This window comes from Canis aureus, chromosome 6, assembly GCF_053574225.1.
Source record: "Canis aureus isolate CA01 chromosome 6, VMU_Caureus_v.1.0, whole genome shotgun sequence".
In the NCBI taxonomy this organism is placed as follows: domain Eukaryota; kingdom Metazoa; phylum Chordata; class Mammalia; order Carnivora; family Canidae; genus Canis; species Canis aureus.
This window is the reverse complement of record NC_135616.1, coordinates 63,468,051-63,484,784: the sequence shown is the minus strand read 5'-3', so window position 1 is coordinate 63,484,784 and position 16,734 is coordinate 63,468,051. Positions and strand designations below refer to the sequence as shown.

General features: G+C 45.8%; 1 protein-coding gene and 1 long non-coding RNA gene across 3 annotated transcripts in view; one reads left to right on the top strand and one right to left on the bottom strand.

The window, feature by feature from the left end:
• Window positions 1–210: 210 nt before the first annotated feature.
• LOC144316247 (uncharacterized) lies at window positions 211–6,154 on the bottom strand. Its single transcript, XR_013382098.1, has 2 exons — window positions 5,021–6,154; window positions 211–3,646 (listed from the first exon to the last, which is right to left on the bottom strand). It is a non-coding gene; the product is annotated as an uncharacterized LOC144316247 (long non-coding RNA).
• A 545-nt stretch (window positions 6,155–6,699) lies between these two features.
• Window positions 6,700–16,734, top strand: part of C6H1orf21 (chromosome 6 C1orf21 homolog) — a 225,066-nt gene continuing 215,031 nt past the window's right edge. The window contains exon 1 of one of the 2 annotated variants that reach the window (XM_077901955.1): window positions 6,700–7,048. The gene's annotated coding sequence lies outside the window, so the exon portion shown is untranslated. The remainder of the gene's footprint in view (window positions 7,049–16,734) is intronic. The other variant, XM_077901956.1, reaches the window with a different exon arrangement.

The following is a 16,734-nucleotide window of genomic DNA, read 5'->3' as shown; positions in this document are numbered from 1 at the left end:
AGTTATATGTTTGCTTCTGTTTTAAAAAAAAACTTTGAAGGAGCATGAAGGAGTAAAGCCCTTGTGCTCCAATTATCAGCATCAGTTGAAAATTACATTTTCCATTTAATTCTTTTTTCTCATTTAAAACTAAAATGTCTTAATTTGTCTATAATACCTCCTTGTTGAATCTGCCCTAGTAATGAAGGAAAAAAATACAATGAAAGCTGGTAGAAATACCAGGATATCTTTAATAGCTGTAAAGCATTATTCAACATATAATTTGTATACTCTCAGAATAATAGGCATCATATTCTTTGATATTTTGCTTTATTCTTTTCTCCATACTTTTTTGTTCCCTCTCTTCTCTCTTATAGTCAGTTCACATCAGGATACGTAGTGGGTGATATCAGCAATAAATAACTTATTCAGTAAATACATTTTGAGCTCCGCAATTTACAAAGCTTTTAATTTTTAAAAAGATTTTGTTTATTTATTCATGAGAGACACAGAGAGAGAGAGGCAGAGACATAGACAGAGGGAGAAGCAAGCTCCTCGCAAGGAGCCCGATGTGGGGCTGGATCCCAGGTCTCCAGGATCACGCCTTGAGCTGAAGGCAGTTGCTCAACTGCTGAGTGACTCAGGCATCCCCTGATTTACAAAGCTTTAAGCAAAGGGTTCTAGGAAATGTGAAGGATAAACAAGTTCTGGCTGTAGCAACTGTCATCACAAAAGTATAAGCAAACTTCAACCTTTTCATGTGTTCAACACAATTAGTCATTAGGGAAATGCAAACCAAAACCACAGTGAGATACTCCCGCATACCCACTAGGTGCAAAAAAGACAGGTATTAACAAGTGTCTGTGAAGATGTGGAAAAATTGAAACCCTCCTATTCTTTGAGGTGATAAAAATGTTCCAGAGTGAGATAGTGGTGATGGTTACCCAGTCATGTGACTGTACAAAAAAACAACCAAAGCATACAATTTACAAAATACATATCTACCACGTATTAGTCAGAATTGGTTAACTACTATAACAAATAAACCAAATCTCAAAGGCTCAAAAAAGCCCAAAACTTCAGTAGGAGGTGGGGGAGGCAGAGTTCAATTTTGACAAGGGGGTTTTGGAAAGCTTCTCAGAACAAAAGACATTTAAGTCAGACCATAAAGAACAAGAGATTACAATAGCCATTTACAAAGCATCCATGTCTGCCCTTTAAATGTGCCAAATGGCAGGCCTTTATGTTTAATTCTCTGTATATGTAGTATGGTCCCTTTGAGGCAAACGAAGACCCTGAGGCTCAGAGAGGTCAAGATCAGCTTGTGGGTGGCCACAGAGCTAATGAATGGCAGAGAAAGAGTTGAATCGGCTGACAGGCGAGTTCTTGGACTATGAAGAGGTTTGAGTAGTCTACACAGAGGGAACAATATGTGTAAGGGCGTAAGGGTAGAAATAATGGAATATGGATGGGAACCAGCAAATTAGCCAACTAGCTCCAGTTAGCACCTGGAACTGGGACTTAATCTTCAAAGGTAGGCAGGGCCCAAATTATGGAAGGTTTTGTGTGCGTGATGGAGAAATTCAGAGAGCAAAATCTCCTGTTCCCACAGAGTTTATAATCTAATGGAGAGACAAGACCAACACGTGAAATAACAATTACCATTCACACATTACAGGCTGGAAGCAGGACTATATTCTAAGCTGATACCAGTTAACAGATGACTTGAGTATCTAGGGATTCATCTGTTACACCCACAGTGGCAGAGCTCTTGTGTGACCTGGAAAAAGGGGCGTGCCATGCTGGAAAGCTAACTTCCAATATCTGGGCAAGGCTGTGAAAGGTGGAGAGGTTGGAGCGAGCCTCGGGGTGTAGCTGACCCCTCCTGGATGTCCCACCCTCCTTCATTCTTCTCTTTTGCCTGGGGCTGAGTCTCACTCCTTTGTGATAGGTTCTTAACACTCCCTGCTTCAAGTGACTGTTACACGTTTTCATCTTCTGTCTACCCAGATTTGGAAAGTGAGATAAAAGAAATAACCGACCCTAGGGAGAAACCCAAGAAAGAAAGAAATAGATGTAAGTCAGAGTCATAATTTTCAGATCTAGAAAAGCAAGTTACTCAGAGTAATTCACACATCATTGAGAGACCAATTAGAACCATTAGCAAGTTGTTAGCACTGACTTTAAACTACCTACTCTGATGTAGCCCCAACCATTCTGAAGGGGCTGTGTGGTGTCACTAGAATCAACTAGTATAAACATACCTGTACATAAACAACCCTCAATCCACAACCGTTTGTTGGGTGCTTTACCTCTCTGTGCACTGTGGTCCCTCCCCAAAGGAAGATTTCAATGCACACACTCACACAACTATCTAGTCTCAAACAACTAGCTACTGGTCTTGATGGTGGAGCTAACATAAAAGATGTGGAAGGTCCCCAGCAGCATAAGATTGTGAAATTTCAGCAAGGGAGGAAGACTATGGTTATACAAAAGTTCAGAGATCCAAGGCTAGGGTTGCTCAGTTATGCCTCCCTTTAGGCCTTAGACTGGGAGCCTCCCCTTGAAGGATGAGTAAAAGTGAAGCAAAAAAGTGGAGGAGTTTGAAGAGAAAATATATTTCCAACAGAATGTGGGCTCTGGCATCTGACTAGTGAGAACCAATCTTGGCTTTTACCACTTGGCCTTGCAATCATTACTTTATCCCTACTTTCCTACCCACATCTGCGTGGGAATGATGAGAACAGTAGGATCTGATTGCATTGTTGGGGAAGATGAAGTGAGTTAGTTCACATACATTATGATTTACATGATGCCTGGTATATACAGCAGACAATCAGTGTTAGCTGTTACTGCATGGAGCAAATACAAAGAAAGCACATTTCAGAGCAGTACTTACTTTAGGATCACTTGTTTCTGAATAATCCTGCCAAAGCTACTTTTAACTTGATTATTCAGAAAAATTAACATTAGAACCTTTTAAAAACAAATCATATAAAATGAATTCATGCTGATCAATATGAGATATTATAGGAGGTGTTGTATATAGTATTTACTACTTTTTTTCCCCCAATCAACCTTCATTTTCCTTGGTTTCCCTTTTATAGTCAAAAGGAAAAGGAATCTATATGTCTGAGCTTGGGCTGCTATAACAAAATGCCACGACTGGGTGACTTAAACTCCAGATGGTTATTTCTCACAGTCCTGGAGGTTAAAGACTGAGAACAGGGTGCCAGCATGGTCAGGTTCTTGGGGATGACCCCTTTCCCAGCTTCCATTTCCAGATGGCTTTGTTGTGGGTGGGGTGGGGTCAGAGAGAGTTCTATATTCTCTTCATATAAAGGTGCTAATCTCATCATGAGGACCTCACCCTCATGACCTCACCTCCCAAAGTTCTAATAGCATGACACAGGTTAGGGCTTCAACACAGGAACTAGGTAGGGGGCGGTGGGGTTGGGGATACAAACATTCAATCTATTTAAAAGAAAAATAAGAAACAAAAAATTCCAACTTATTTGTTGTGAATGGTCTTATAGTGCCAAGTATGCATAAGTTAAAGCTTCAGGAATAAAAGAAAGTTAATTATAATAGTAGGGACTTTGATGTTTAAAAATGCAAATTTTCTGAGCAATAAGGATATCATTTTTCTTTGAAAGTTACAGTGAGACTGTTTGAAGATATGGAACTTAGAGATTCTGGTGGGGCGGGAGGGCAAAGAGGTGATGACTTTATCACTTGTAATCAGAGGGGATAGTCATGTTTTTCATTATTTTTTTAAATTTATTTTTATTTATTTATGACAGTCACACACACACAGAGAGAGAGAGAGAGAGAGAGAGAGAGAGAGAGAGAGAGGCAGAGACACAGGCAGAGGGAGAAGCAGGCTCCATGCACCGGGAGCCCGACGTGGGATTCGATCCCAGGTCTCCAGGATCGCGCCCTGGGCCAAAGGCAGGCGCCAAACCGCTGCGCCACCCAGGGATCCGCTGTTTTTCATTATTTTTATATGTTTATAGTTATCTTAATAATTATGAATAGCTAGAGATTATTCAGTAATAAAATGTCTAGTAGATTTAGCTTGTGCTGACCAAACACGTTTGCATGGTTTGCACTGCATCCCTGCCTCTCTGGCTCCCAGTGCCCCCTCCTGCCTACCCTCCTCTGCCTTCCTATTGTGCTCTTCTGCAGATCTTGCCAAGAGCAAGGTCCCACTGTCCCCACAGTCCCACTGTGTCTCCCATGACGCTCTGCAAGAAAGTATGTGTGTGTGTGTGTGTGGTGAGTCTCTATTCTTGCATCCTCCAGATGTGGTGGGGAGGAGTGATTTAGGAGAGGTGTCCCTGGGATCCCAGGTGAAAGGAAGAATGAGTTTTCTCACTAAAACAATGTTTAGCAAAGCAGTTAATTTCTACAAAAATTACAGCACCAAAGAGTGTTTACTAAAAAAGCTAAAAGGAGCTTAAGTTTCCTGACCCCTCATTTTACATGAACCCTTCTAAGGGGTTTCTGTACTTTTGATCTTCTATGGCTAGAACATCTGGCTGCCCAAATTGTGCTTCTAGCCCTATTAAACCTGGATTGTTTCTGGTCAACACTATCATTTCATTACAGATTCCCTCCATGGACTACTTGCAGACTCTCCTGAGACCCTCACTACCATATATAATGTCTATTGAAAAACACACACTTAACATACAACCTGTTCTCTGCCCTAGGAAGTTATCTAGGGCAGTTGTCTATCGTTCAAGGGATAGAATTCAACACAGATAAACATTTATAGAGTTGGTTCGTTTAGGGTGGTCTGTGTAGATGAGGGATGGAGGTGGGGGGAGTGTGCACAGAAAAAGCTTGTTACCCTTAAGGACTCTTTTACATAGATACACACACACATCTTAATCATCATCTATTTCTTTCATTTTGGGCCATTTAGGCATGGCCCAAAAACCCCAGAAAAGGGTTGACTACATTTACATAAACCCAGCAGATGGATCCCTCCCCAACTTTAAGAAAGAATGCAAAGATTAAAAAAAAAAAAGTCTACCAGATTTGGGGTTAAACTACACATCTGAAATAACAGCTCATATTTCTTGAGTTCTTACCATGTGTCATTATGCAAAGTGTTTTACACGCACTGGCACCTCGTTTTATTTTCTTCTTACTTTCACAACAAGCCTATGAGGTAGGAGCCAGTATCATCAATCCCATTTTACAGCTGAGGAAGGGAAGGCTAACAGAAATGAAGTGGGTTGCCTAGGGTGATAGAGATGGTGGCTGCCAGTGCCTGATTGGAATCCTAATTTGCCTAGTCTCCCTTCTTAACCATTCCTCTTCAGACTACAGAGAATCCTGGTTCCCAGGAGACAAATGAACTAGAATATGGATCATTTAAATGAACAGAACACAAGTAGATTTTCAAAAACAACCTGATATCAGTCTTTTACATTGATAAAGAGAAAGCACTGGAAAATCCTTTTTTTTCCCCCTCCCCAAAAAGGTTGACTTCCCCAGCCACTATGGGTGGTTGTGAACTCATTTCATCACACTAAATTACGAATTTGCTTTTCAATTAAAGTGTCTCATCACTGTCACGGCTCTGACGTGTCCTTTCCCAATGTCCAACTTCATCTTGGTGTAAAGAGACACGATTCGGTTGGTTCGTGTGTAATCCACAAAGACCCAGGGGGGTATCTTTTGCCCCTATTGTTTTCTTGGGTGTCCTCACTCGGAGGCCAGGCATTCCTCACGTGTCTGGGGCAATGCAGCAGGAGCAGCAGGAGCAGCAGCAGCAGCAGCAGCAGCAGCGAGGAGCCCAGAAGCTGCACAAAAGACGTCCGACCGCTATCGATGTGAAAGATCAATTCAGGGCTCGCACGAAAGACCCACGATGACCGGGAAGAGGGGGGAAAACAAAACAAAACAAAACAACCTTCTCCCAGAGGGTGGGGAACTGGGGACGTCTTGTGAGCGCCCGCGGAGACCTGAACGGATAAAGCAGCGACTGCGATCTTTCGGACCCTCCCCCACCCCCCCCCCGGGAGGCGCCCGGCCCGTGCGGCCTCCGCCCTGGTCGTCCCCCGAGGCCGAAGGGCGGGGAAGGGGAGCGGGGCGCGAAGTCTCCGGCCGGGCCCCGAGGCGCACCGCTGTCTCCCCGCCCCCCCGCCCCCGGGGCCGCCTCCACCGGGTCACCTGGGCTCCGTCCAGCCGGCGGGCGCCGCGGCTCCAGGGCAGGGTGGGGGCGGCTCTGCGGCCACCCAGCGGGGAGGGGGGAGCGCGCGGCGCGCCCAGGGTGCCCGGCCCTCCCTCTGAGCGCTCCCGGCGGGCGCGGCCCCGCGGCGGGCGGGCTCTAGCGCGGAGCTGGGCCCCCGGCCGGGGAGCTGCCCCGCACGCCCGCGCCTCCCCGCGGGTGGCAGCGTCCGCACGCACGCGGCGTCCCTGCCGGGGCCTCCCGTCCCGCGCCCCCGCGCCCCCGCGCACGCGCACACACACGCACGCTCGCGCGCACACCTACGCGCAGCCCCTCTCCCCCTCCCCCCCGCAGCCCCGCGCGCCCCGCGGCCTCGGCAGGCTCCTCCCCCGGGGGCGGGGCGCGGCCGCGCGCGGGGGCGTGGCCGGCGGCGGGGGCGTGGCCCGCTGCCCCCGCCCCCCGCGTGAGTGACTGGGCGAGGAGCGGCCCTCCCCGCCTGCCTCCAGCGCCGCCGGGCGGTCCCCTCCCTCGCCCGCTCGCAGCTCGCAGCTCGCAGCCCGCGCCCGCTCGCTCCCTGCCCACTCCCGGGGGGACGTTCCGCGCCGCGGCCCCGCGGCCGCCGCTTCTTTCACACTTTAGTTGGGAGCCGCGCGCCGCGCTCAGCGACCGGAGAGCTGGCCGCGCGCCGTGGCCTCCCGCACGCACGCACGCGGGCCGGGCTCCGGGGCTCTCGGCGCCTACTCGGAGCGGCGGGGAGGAGGGGGACCCCGGACTGTCTGTGGGGAGGCGGAGGAAGAGGAGAGGAGGGAGGAAGAGACGCGGCGCGGAGGCACGGGGCGGGGGGCGGGAGGCTGGCCACCTTCAGCCCCCCCGCGAGCGCGCAAGGTAAGCGTGGCCCCCCAGCCGGCCTCGGCGCCCCGCGGCTCCCCGGCCGGCCCCGGCCGGCCCCGGCGGGCTGGGGGGAGGCCTGCGGGGATCCGCCGCGCGGGAGGGACGGGAGCCGCGGTGGGGGCGCTGCGGGCGCGGGGCCGCGGCTGCCAGTGCGGGGACGGAAGCTGGGGTGGGGGCGCCTGCTCGCCGGGCGGAGGGGCTGGGATGCGGCCGGGGCTGCTGACGACTTTCGTCACATCGAGGCCTGGGTGGCTGGTGCGAGACACCCCTCCCTTCCCACCCGCTCCCCCTGCCGCTCTCCGCCCGCCCGCCCGCTCCTCTCGAGCTTTGCATGCAGCCGCCGTACTTTGCAAGCCGGAGCTTGAAAGAAAAGGAAAAAAAAAAAAAAAACAAAAAACAAAAAAACAAAACAGCAAAACCCCCAAACCAAACCAAACCACCACAACAACAAGACAGATCTCAGAATCCTTCACTAAGTCTTCCGAGTCCCTTCTCCCGCTCGGACTGATCGATGTGTTTGGGTGGGTGTTGGGATCCCCGGGATTTCGGAAGTTTTGACCTTTTGGGGGTGGCTGGTCTCGGTGCATCTGTTTGCCCACCTCGGTGTGTTTATTATTCGTGCCCATGCGAGGCAGCAGCACAGGGTGCTTGGGTATTGTGCACGGAGGAGATTTCACTCTCCTCTGCAGGCAGTTCGCGAAGTCTCCCGGCTGCTGTCCTCCTCGATCATCCATCCACCCTGCCTCCTCCCTCTCCGGAGGGATTTTTTCCCCCCCGTCCCCCGCCCCTACCACTTACTGTTTGTGTGAGAGAAGTCCCTGGGCTTGAGGGCTCTCATCTCCCATTCATTCCTCTTCTAAAAGCCCTGAATTGGCTCAGGCACATTGGTCAAATTTGGGTTTTTTGTGGTTTGTGTGTGTGTGTGTGTGTGTGTTTTTTTTTTTTTTTTTTTTTGCTCCAGGAGTTACATGGTCAGAGATAAAAATACATACACAGAAACACGCATTAATCCTGAGTGATGACAAACACAGTTGGAGATAGAAGTGATTTGTTTCAGTGGGAAGCCTACCTCTGTATAGGTATCTTCCAATCGCGTGTGGGTTAGGAAATTTGTTTTAAAATAGATAGTGCTTGTGTTGTGTGTGTGGCTGGAAGACAGCCATAAGTTCAGCTATTGGAGCAACTCTGAAAGTGATACACCCTGATTATCCAGAACCTTGGTTGAAGACATACACATGCTCTGACTCAGACGTTGGGAGGGGGGCTGACACACCATAGATTCCATGAAACACTTTTTTTCTTTTTTTAAAGGAAACATTATGGACCGTTTGGGGAAGTGGCATGTTCATTTTACACTGAGAGAGGTTATGAAAACCTTCCTACTCAAGGGGGTGGACTCACCTTTCACCTAATAATAACCTTTCAGCTTGGTAGAGTTGGAATGTACCAGGGTAGAAGAAAACCAAGGGTAATGTGGGTCTGAGCTATTTCGCTCTCCTAGGGGGAGGTGATGTTTCTGAAGGGTTTTTCAGCCCAGGATGCTCAATTTGGGGGCTTTTCTCCCCTCTTTCGTACTTCTAGAGCCGGATTGTAGGGCCAATAGGACGTGTTCTGTGTTGGCTCTTTGGGAAATACAATTGAACAGACATGGAAATTAATTTAGACCAGATCACCTGTTTTTGTTTTGCCCCTTGTGAAGTGTCGTTGATAAGACATCTGAGTGTATTTATCTGAGGTGGACCAGCACTTTCACTGACCACAAAATGCAGCATTGAAATGGCATCTCCTCTCGTGTTTCTTACTGGGCAGATGGCATTTAAGAGAACAGTTCTGGAGGGCTGCTGGGCAAAGCAGCAGAGACAAGCAAACTTAAGCTCTTGGATCAGCCGATGCCTGAGGAGGAGTGGGCGCTTCTGTTGTCAGGCTCACCTCCATTGGAGCATATGCCCCAAGAAAAATGGCCTTGGTTAATGGGGGGAAGTCTTCTATCCAATGTTAAAAGTTCATCCTGGGAGAACCCTGAGGTTCTAGCTTCCCTCTGCAGCACTGACTCATTTTCACTCTTGGAGAGAACTGATCATTTTTGTTTTCTTGGCTGGTAATTTATCCACCACCCCTTTCTCCCTATCTCATTTTATCATCTAACATGGATTTCTGGGAATTAATAGGCCACTGTTTGAAGTGGTTTGAGCTTCTTGAAGAATCACAGGGTGCAAATCAAGAGCTTGTTCGTTAATTGGTACTACTTGCTGTGACTGATTAAAAAAATCCTACCGAGGAGGAAGGTGGTTTGGCCGATTAGGAGTATCATTTCCAGGCAGATGGTGCCTCATCGTTGTGCCGGGTTTTCCGCCTGGCAAGCCTTGACTGTTTCCAGTGGCTTGCTCCAGGCTCTTCATGGCCGGCCCTCTTTCTACTGGCTATTTTCTCTCAAGAGAATGAGACACCCTAGGCTGGGAGATGGAGTGTCATGGCACCTCCCAGGAGGTCAGAAGCAGGACAGGGCAGGGACTCAATCACAGGGCAGGGGGTAAGGGGCTGGGGGTGGGGTCCTGAGTGTGATAAATATTCCCGGCTTCCCTGGAACTTATCAGTACAACTTGGGGCTGCTTGAGGCACAGACTAGTGTATTTAGGGCCACTTTAGGGTTCTTCTGTGGAATTTCAGAAGTCCCATAGCATGGGAGAGGTAAATGTTGTGATTAATTAAGTTCTTGTTAAAACATGAAAAACAGATTGCAATAGACCAGGATAACATACTGCTTGGAAAACTGAGAAGACATGGGTAGGGCCTGTCTGCAGGGAGAATTGCAACACTGAAACTGTATTTTGGAAATTGGTGACAGTTGTGACTTTAAAAGCTCATAATTCAAGGGCTTATCTAAAGTGGCATGCAAATTATACGTACACATATTTTTAAAGTAGGCAATTATTTAGCTTGACTATCTCAGTTCTGAAGTTTAATTTTACAAGTTACAGTTGCAACAAGAAACAACTTGACATGTCGTGGTTATGCAATCATGACAAGAGTGGTTGGATGTAAGCTGGGCTAGGATGAACATAGAAATGAATACCCAACAGCGTCCTCAGTCAGCAGGTATTAAGAAGTTTCTTGACTTTTTTTTAAGTGAAATGTGTTCCTGGAAAATGTATTTCCTCGGTTGTAGGCCAGGCACAGAATGTAAAGCCTGCCGAACATCACCACTTGTAAAAGGAGAGAGAGCTCCCGTCTTCTGCAGTGGGAACAGAAGATGAATTGACCAGGTGTCTGGAAGGCAGGCAGGTTTGGGTCATCTTTGCAAGCCCCACAGTAACCAGCACTACCTTGTACTTGGAAATTACTCAGTGAGTGATTGAATTGAATTAATCTAATTAGTTAAGGTCTGTAATGTGTCAAAAAAACTCCTTGGAAATACATTAGCTACAGACTGCCATTTCAATAAATCAGTGTGATAGCTTATTAACAGCTCCATATTCAGCCTCTGATAGGGTTTTTAATTGTTGAAGAATATTTGACGGGCAAGTAAACGTACCAAGCGTCATGTCCCCCTCAAATTACTGGAATTTCTACTTAGGGGCATCTTGTTTGGATTATATTGTTGATAAATATTTCTTCCCTCACGAGTGTGACTTATGACCATGGTCTTTACCTTTTTTGTTCAAGGAGTTTGGTGAATAATAACGCATCATATTAATGGGGCGCTTTATGGTTTTCAGAGAACTTTCATGTACCTTGTCTTACTGGACTTTGTGCTGTTACCCTAGCACTCAGGGTTTCCCATGCTGGAATCTCTCCTGGAATGTGCCTGGATCTAGGAGTAGGGGAAAGGGTATGGGGAGGCTCAGGTCGCCCCAGGTCTTGGTTTACCAGGTTTTCCCAGGGGAGGCTGTAATCACTAGTCACTGCTGCTCCCTCTAAAATAACATGGAAGAAAATAGAGACTTATCTCATGCAGGGAGCTCACCAGGCTCCTGGCATCCTGTGGCTCTGCCCCTTCATCTGTTCTCTCTTCCGGCTGCCTCTTACCTTACTCCTTTGCCCAAATGTCCCTTTCACCTTTTAGTCCTTTCTGGAGCTTTAACATGGCCTTCTGTCCCACAGATTTTCATCCATAAGACCCTCCCGCTTCTTATTCTTCCACCTTACTTTTGCCTGCAAGACTTGAGTATTTGGTGTCTGAATAATCTTGTCCAGGATTTTAACCTTATCTCCAGGCCCACTTTCTCCTTCACTCCGCCCACCTCCCTGTTCAAGTATAGACTTCTGGCTTCTGGGGAGCTTCTTCCTTCTGCCCTCCGGGTCCCTCTACCTTGTCCTACTTTGCCCCACACCTCCCTTATTACTCCCACCCACTTCTCTCCATCAAGCTTTAGATCTTCTAGCACATACCTGCCTGCCTGTGCCTGTTTCACAGGCTCATGCCGCTTAGCAGATGCATTTATAGCATTCATGAGTTCAAGTGCACATGCCTTGTGCCTTGTAGAAAAATGGGACTAGAGTACCCGCAAGTTTAGGGATCTTTTTGGGCTTTGTTTTCACTTTTTACTTCAGTATATTTTGGATTTTTTAAGGTTCTTAAGCCACATAATAATAGCTGGAGTACTTCTTTACTTAACTTTTACATATTGTGTTGAATAATAATGGAACAGCACAATGATTATTGTTATTTTTAAAGATTTGGACAGCAAATGAAAAGCATTCCGAGATTTTCGTAATGGCACCGTTGAAAGGCTTTGCTCTACACCAAAGTTTACCGGCTAATGACAGAACTGGAACAGTTTATTTAATGTCGTCTTCACATTACCTTATTTTTTTCTCCTTTGGTTAAATAAATATTACTATAAGTTGAACCAGTTTTTTTCCTCATTTGTTATGGTTTTACTGCTCTCAATGAAAATTTTATAAGCTTACAGGACACGTTTATGCCAACTAAGGATTCTTTAGCTAATATTATTAGCTTGTTAACTAATAGGACCTAATATTGTTGGTTTTCCCTGTAAGTTTGTAGCATAGGTCAGCCCCGTCAGTAGGGAGTCAGTGGGAGAAAAAGTATTAATGGGGACAACTACTAGAAAAACATTTCCTTTTGACTCATTACATATATACTTGGGTTGGTCTTTTTATAAAATTGTACTTCACAAGTAGATCCAACACTAGTTATGCAATATCCTGAGTGCTCCAGGGCTTTTGGAAGAAGGTGCTTTAAAGCAGAGCAGGGAAAATGGTTTTTAAGTAAGAATTCCTTTTCTTTGATGGATTGTTGTTTTATTTGAGTTAGATGGATACCATGGTAGTTTTAGTTCACCGGTAAACCCTATGTTAGGATGTATTCCACCTCACTTGGTGACTTAAGATTTTCCCCACCTGAGCTGGGTAGAGAAAAGGTAATAAGAAGTTTAGTCTTCACTCCAGTTTGGGGGCCTCTTTCATGCCCGTCATCACATGTATATCATAGCCACTCCTGAAACCCTCTCCCTGAATCCCTGGTTGACAAGGAGGTCTATATATGGTTGTTTACAGTGCAGAGGAACCCTTCTATTGACAGTACGATTTCTATCATGAGAAGATTGAAAGGCCAGGTGTAGAGTAAGGAGATGCTGCAGGCTGCCAGGCTGTGGTTTATAGAGAACTTTTCAAAGACACAGATCGTTAATACATGCCAAGGGGTGACTTCAGCAGTTCTATATGAAAGTTCTGCCAGAAGCAATTTCCTTAAAATAATTTTGTAACCGTTCTTACAGTTAAAAGGTTATACAGGAAGAAACAACATATATCTCCTGTGTCTCAGAAAGCTACTATTACTATTTTAATGAAGGAGATGAGACTCTAGGAACCTCTTTGAGTTGCTTAATATTTGCTGAAAATTCAGATGTTCTAGCTTCTTTGCCAGGAATCCATGGCAGTCTAGATACAAGCAACCAAAACAAACCTTGTGCTTATCCTTGGTGGCCAGCCTTTCTAGCACCCACCCCAACCCCACCTTGGGATCTTCAGGTCTTAGTTTAGATCCTGTCTCTGACCCTTTGCGGACAGTAAGAGTGGCTCCTCCCTTGCCTTCCATGAATGCCTGCAACACTTACTTGATGTTTGTTTCTTTCAGTGTTAGTTTTGATTTTTCAGTTATGTATTTTTTGCTGCCCCACCAAATGATAAGATCCTCTGTCATGCTCCCTGGGGATGTATTATGCTGAATAAGTGGCTGTTGGTCGGCTGACAGCTGTTCAGTGGTCTAAAGCTCCCAATTTTTCTCTGTGAAGACCTTGCTCCCATTCAGAACTCTCTTTTTTTTTTTTTTTTTTAAATTTTTATTTATTTATGATAGTCACACACACACACACACACACACACACACACACAGAGAGAGAGAGAGAGAGAGGCAGAGACACAGGCAGAGGGAGAAGCAGGCTCCATGCACCGGGAGCCCGACGTGGGATTCGATCCTGGGTCTCCAGGATCGCGCCCTGGGCCAAAGGCAGGCGCTAAACCGCTGCGCCACCCAGGGATCCCCAGAACTCTCTTTAACCAAATGAGGAAGTATAGCGTGGGATGAGAAAAGATAATGGCGGAAAAAAAAAAAGATAATGGGAATTTCTAAATTCCTTTCTTGGCCATGATTAGGGCATCTAATCTTTCTTACTCACTCAGATAATTTATTAAACAAACATTTACTTTTGTTGATGATACTTTGTGTCATCTCTGTGCCTGGCACTGAAGAGATGCTGGAGATAGAGATAAAAAGGCCTGGCCCTGCCTTTGTGGATTTCTCAGACAAGCATGTGAATTGACATGCAAACACATGGTATGTGGTGAATAGATGCTGCTTTGGGAGTTGAGGGAAGAAAGCAGCCAATTCCCTCTAGAGTTAGGCTGACCGTGCAGCCTGGTTTCCCTGGGACAGCCCTGGTCAATGCCTAGTGTTCAACATAGGTCTTAAGATACCCCCTTGGCCCTCCGAAGTCTCCTAGTTTGAACAATAAATTGAATGATTCCCCCAAATAAAGAAGTCGTAGAAGGCTTTGTAGAGAAAGAGGTATTTGGGATGACAGTCAGTGGCTACACAAGAGTCCTCTAAGGTATTGTTTACATTTCTAAAAATATTGGGGGGCGGCTAACATTGGCTTTTAAACTTTATTTTTCTCATATTACTGTGGATTCATAGACTAGTTCACAGACTGGCATTTGGGGATAAAGGAAAAAGGAATTTATGGACAAAGGGAAGATGAAATAGGACATTTTAAGCAGAAGACACACATGATGCAGAAACCTGTGGATGTGGGCGAGGAGGCTGAGGAACCACACAACGCTTCGTGGTAAACGGCTTTGACTTACTGCCCCAAATACAACAGTGAGAGGCACTGGACGATTGTAAACAGGGGAGAGACATCATTTGCATGATAGTTCCTTCCAAGTGTGGGTCAGAGACTGGAGGGGAATAGGGACTGGAGTCAGCCAAGGGAACTTGGTACTACTAAGTAGGTGAGAACTGATGGGAACTGAATTAATTCCTGAAAATGGAGAAGATGGACAGACAGGAAAGGTATTAGGAAGCAAGATTGGTGGGACTTGGTGACAGATTGGGATTGGAGAGCCAAGAAAGGAGTAAAGGATAATTGTACAATTTTGGGACAGATTGTTCTGTCTTTGCCTGGGACAAGGGATCCACGCATCCGGAGGAAAGGTTGTTAATTTGGTTTGGAGTATGTTGAGTATTTGGTGCTTCTATTCTTTTAGATGGAGATATCTTGAAATTCTGGTCTAGATTTCAAAAGAGAGACTTGGGACAGAATTGTGGTTTTGGTCTCAGTGAATGTTTCTTAGGAAATTATTCCCTAACCACCACGGTAAGGTTAGATCCCCTTTTCTGTCTTCCAGTTGCAGCACACATCTTGTCTGTATGTACTTATTATGATTATAGTTGCAGATTGAGTTTTGTGATTCCTCAAATCTGATTATTCACCTCCACCTCCCAACTGTAGGGTCCACGAGGGTAAGACTATATCTGTTTTTAATTCTCTTGTATCCCCATGACACCTACCACACAACTGGGGACTAGCATATATTTGGTGAATGAATGAATGAATGAATGAATGAAGGAAAGAAAAAAAGAAAGAAAGGAAGAAAGAAAGAAAGAAAGAAAGAATTTTTGTAAATTTGGTAGTTGAAGCTGTATGGTTTGGTATGAGATTGCCTGGGGAAAGTAGGTTGAAGAAAACTGAACAGTGAGTTCCAGGCAACACCAACCATTAGGGCTATGGATGGAAAAGGATAGTGAAAGAGAATGAGCAGTACAGGCCTTCAGAGAGGCAGGAGAACCAGGCAAGCCTAGTGTCAAGGATAAGGGAGGGTGGATCAAGAATCCGCATGTGGTCAGAATGGTCCAATGAAGAAGTAAATAATATTGAAGAGTAAAATAATATTGAAATAGCCCAATGAAGAAGTAAGATAATGTTTGTAATTCTGTTATTAAATAGAAGTGGAGGGATCCCTGGGTGGCGCTTTGGTTTGGCGCCTGCCTTTGGCCCAGGGCGCGATCCTGGAGACCCGGGATCGAATCCCACGTCGGGCTCCTGGTTCATGGAGCCTGCTTTTCCCTCTGCCTATGTCTCTGCCTCTCTCTCTCTCTCTGTGTGTGACTATCATAAATAAATTAAAAAAAAAAAAACAAATAGAAGTGGAAATATATATCTTATGGGAGATATCAAGACATGGATACTTAGCCCTGTAGTATTATGTTAGCTTACACTGCATGCAAGTTCAGAATTCTACCACTGTTAGTTTTATATGTTGAGATTCTGAGGTTTGCTTTATATAATTTACACCAGCATTGATGTAGCAAAAATTTGAGGCCATTATTTTGGGAGGATGGTGAAATAGCCCAATGTTTAATCATTGTGAATTTATGAGTGTGCATACTGATTGAAGTGGGTTAAAATACTTGAGTATTTACATGCCACCAGATGAGGAGCCATTAACAGTTGAGACACATGAAGCTCTAACACTATAACAAAGGATGGCTCATTGTCTGATTCTAGAAGCCATGAGTAACAATGTCATCAAAGCTTTGTCTTGTGAAAAAGAGACTTTAAAAGAAAATATTTTATTTATTTATTCATGAGAGACACACAGAGAGAGGCAGAGACATAGGCAGAGGGAGAAGAGAAGCAGGCTCCAGGCAGAGAGCCCCATGTGGGACTCCATCCCAGTGAGCCAAAAGCAGACGCTCAACTGCTGAGCTACCCAGGCGTCCCCAAAAGAGACTCTTATTGCAGAGTATTTTTACTTGTTTTTAGTCTCCACTGAGAAACTCTGGGTAGAGGTGGGAGAGGCATCGTAATGTACTGGAAAGAAGGAGGGCCTTGAATTCAGCACATTCTATCCCAATTCTACTTACGTTTTGACTCTAGCTTCATAATCTTGAATGGCAGTGGTAATAATTGACAATAATAATAGAAGCTAAGATTTTTTTTTTTTTTTTTTTTGAAGCTAACATGTTTTGGTGGCTTACTCTGTGCCTGGGTCCTGTGCTAAGTACATTACATGAATTATCTTCGTTAATGCTTGCAACATGAGAAATCTTCTGCCATTACTCTACTTTATGGATAAAGAAGAACTGAGCATCGGGGGCTTTGGGACCTTGACCAAAGTTTTGTAACCATCAAGTGGTGGTGCCAAGACTGGAA